This window comes from Hypanus sabinus, chromosome 6 (genome assembly GCF_030144855.1).
Source record: "Hypanus sabinus isolate sHypSab1 chromosome 6, sHypSab1.hap1, whole genome shotgun sequence".
Lineage (NCBI taxonomy): Eukaryota > Metazoa > Chordata > Chondrichthyes > Myliobatiformes > Dasyatidae > Hypanus > Hypanus sabinus.
The window spans coordinates 147,934,072-147,938,084 of record NC_082711.1 but is presented as its reverse complement, the minus strand read 5'-3'; positions in this window follow the sequence as shown (position 1 = coordinate 147,938,084).

The window sequence follows — 4,013 nt, the reverse complement described above, 5'->3', positions numbered from 1 at the left end:
TTTTGTACTTGGTCTTTTATTGTTTCATTACACATCAGCAACTGTCATGATTGTGCAGTGGTGGTGTATTGAGCCTATAAAATGGGAAATTCTTTAAGGACTTCTTACAGGTTTTAATATTGTGTTGGAGTGATGAAGATTCAAAATATAGAATTGTGCAGAAACTATCAGCATTTTTTTTAATGAATCAAAATTAAAATGCTGCAGATGTGTAAATCCGAAAGAAAAATTCTCAATTTCTCAGGCTAATAATTTAAAATTTAATTAGCCTGGCCAATTGTGCGTTTAAATTTGGGATCTTACTATCCAGAAATGTATCTACGGTTTGCTCTGATAAAGGTACCATGTAGTACCTTTATACAGTAACAGACCAATGCAGTAGCTGCAGGGTATTTCATTCCAGTCCTGAAATTTTGTCCATTTGTTTGGGTTTACGTTGACTTTCATGATACTGATGTCAGATTCACAATGTTTGTGGTTTGAGAAGTTTGGATTTGTGTTTGGTTCAGTGCTATTTTTGTTACGTTTAATTTGTATCTAGTGAAGTTCATTATTTTCAATTATTAAAAATATTAATCAGCAAGAAGCGGCAACTTTTGGTCTCTGCAACTAAATCAAAGTAGCAAAGTTGTGGATTTATCTGACTTGTCTGTGATAGGGTGAAGCTTTTCAGTTATTTATGTGGGACACTGTGACTTCGTCAAAGTGATAAAGGTAGTCTTCATATAAAAGGATGTAATTGACTTCAACGTTCATGCCGGTACTGTATTTAAATATGCACAATCATTATAACAAGCTGCCTTTAGCCCCAGAAGTGATTGATCCCTTGCTCTCATTGCCTTGTTTGTTTTCTTCACCGAGAATGCCGAGGCTTGGACATGTACTGGCAATTCATAAAGTGAATACATGTAGTAAAATCCCTGATTTTGTTAATGTAATCACTTATACCTTCAGCTCTTTGTGATGTTTCCACCTAGTACCTCATATAAGCAAATTGGAATGATCAGTAGTCAATATATATGTGTTGTAAACTACAAGTGACACCAAGAGAGAAATTTGAATTCTATTTGTTGGCTTTTATTGGTGGTTGAATGTTTCAGTAATGAAAAACAAGACAAGTGGGCTTGAGGTTTTATTTATTTATTGGTTAAAACAAAAAAGCCCTATTTTGCACCGCTGAAATATTTAGAAGTGTAATCATTAACAACTTCTACAAAGTAATGCTCCCAGAAACAGTAATATAATAGTGTTATGATTATCTGTTTTACTGATGTAAATTATAGGGAGAAAATTGGTTTAGGCACCAGGGATGGCTGTTCATCTTCAGAGAATACTATGGGCTCTTTAACATTCACATAAGGAGATGAACAGAACTCAATTTAACGATTGATCTGAAGGATTGCACCTCTGATAAAATACAGCACTACTTTGCTTCTTAATATTTTTGTATTGAAATCTCTGGAGTGGAACTTGAACACACAGCTTTCTTCCTCAAAGATAAAATTTCCATCTAAGTCATATCTGATAATGCACATACAATTCCATAACAAGTTAATAATTTATCTTCATTGCTATTCTGTACAGTTTATCTCTGTACACTTGTGATCTGTTTTATAGCTGCCTTTACCTTTTTCCAATACTTTTCATTGTTTAGCCCTTTGCTGACCAGAATTGGTGCTCAAAATTTGATTTACAGTATTTAGAACAATTTAAAGCATCCTTTAATTTTGACTCTGTTGTATGATGATAAATTGTAATTGAATTGGGGTTTATTAGGGACCGTGTTTGTGGTCATGTTTCTTTCTACAGTGTAAATCAGTATTTGGGTTAATAGCAGATGGAGTCTCAAATAATTTCACATTTCCTTAAATAACAAAGCTACTTCAATGTGACAGATGTCATCAACTGTGTTTTAGTTAATGAGCATATGATGCCTCCATCTTCAGCCTTCTGCTAGGTCAGAGTTGCAGCAGCCTGGTTTGCAGTAGGGGCCAGAATTCATACTGGCAGCCTGATTGTTATTAAAACAAAAGTACATCTTCTTTTCAGCAGGCTGATTGGATTGCAGCCTGCTATCCCAAACAGAAAAGGTATTGGGTTTGATCCCACAAGTGTCTGTGCATTAGTCCAGCAGTGCCTTCAGCCTGGTCCACATGATGGACCCGCTGGAGGCTTCAGCTCTCCAGTCCTTGTGCAAAGTGAAGCAGGCTGTGAGTCACAACCAGACCTCGGGCAGCAGAACCTGAGGCTTTGAACACAGCTCTGTCCTGATGGGTTTTGGCAGCCACCTGCTGCCGACCATTTTCATCCTTTTTAGATGTTACAGATGTTCAGAGAAATTAAGAGCTGTTTGGATTTAAGTAATTTAAGGTAAATTAAAATAATTAAATTTTGTTTTAATTTAAGTTTAATGTATTTTGACTATCTGAAATAAAAATAAAGAAAAACTTAATGTGAACTTTTTAATCTGTGACTAGGGTGAATGCCAAATGGGCAGATATTGAAGTGGATTTATACCCTCTTGGCTTGCTGTGATCTGGTACTCAAAGTGAGTCCAGTAGTTGAGCAGGAGGTCAGATCCAGCACCCTTTTCAGCACTTCTTTTGCAATGCACAGATGTAGATGTTGATAAGTGTTGAACATCAGAGGGATCTCCAACTGCCTGTATTGGAGGTTGGCCCATTTCAATGGAACTTGCTGCAAAATGCCAGCTGAAGCAGAAATTTTACAGCCAATCTATAATTGTCATGAATGTAGTGGTTAATTGCAGCAGATGATGAAACTTGAATATCTTAAAACATTTTTGTAAAGTTTAGTATACTTTATATGCCAGATTTGAAATCTTGTAAATTCAAGGGATTCCTACCTTCATTAAATGGCAAAGATAATAATCCAGATTATACTTATTATAGGAAATAGAATGTGTATTTATAATATACATTAACTGGAGTTACAAAATGGTCCAAAATACAATAAATTATTTAATGTGGAGAAGTACCTAAACCAATTGGGCAGTAGTAGGATTCCACACACCAGAATGAGACAAGTGACCAGAATTTTGTTTTTAGTTTGGTTAAGGTTTAACTTATTTAAACTTCTGTTAGGAGAAAGCAGGTTCACAGGTTTGGTGAGCAAGTCAGAAGACACTGATTATGAATAAGCACATCAACCATTTATTTACAGACAAACAGCAAAATACTCGACCAAACATCTAAGCCACCCTAAGTTACAAAAACAATGATACTAAACATTCAGTAACACTTCGTACTCAATGGGTATCTGATTAAGTTACACAACTACAACTACAAAACTAAACATTCAACAAAGAGATATTTAGCTAAGAGTGCATGTGGGTCCTCCTATATCTGGAGCACACTTCCCCAATGTTCTTCAGCTCTGGTCACAACCTCCATATGAACATGAGTGGCACACAAAGCAACCAACAGGAAAGAGCGGTTGCTTTCTTTGAACGGGTCAGTTGATAACTGGCTCAGCAAAAGTGGCTTTTGACTGACAAGTAAACTAAACCTTCAGATTACAACTTACCATAGTAAAGAGAATTGTCCATTTACCAGCTCTGTGCACATTAAAGTTGTATCTTTGAGACGCAGTAATGAATGACAAGAAAATGTTTTCTTGCACAGAGAAACTACAACTAACAGTGAATTTTTGCTGAATTTATGTGCATTTCATATTGACATGGTAATTGCCAATGAGGGTGAAAAATTAAACAATAGGTTTTGTTTTAACAAAATTAAACAGGATGATTATAGAAGTAATATAGCTTTATTGCAAGATAAACCTTTTGGAAAGCACAGTAAAGGACAAAATACACAACTGGGCAACCTAGATTGGATGCACAGACTTAAACTCAGAAATTACACTAGTGTTTTTTTGTATGCTAGTGTGTTATAAAGGAAAGTGCTATCCATGGTCTGGGGGAAAAAAGCCATATTGGAGTCTGAAAGAGTCATAGAAACAGGGCCTTTTCCACACTGACCATCATGCTTGTA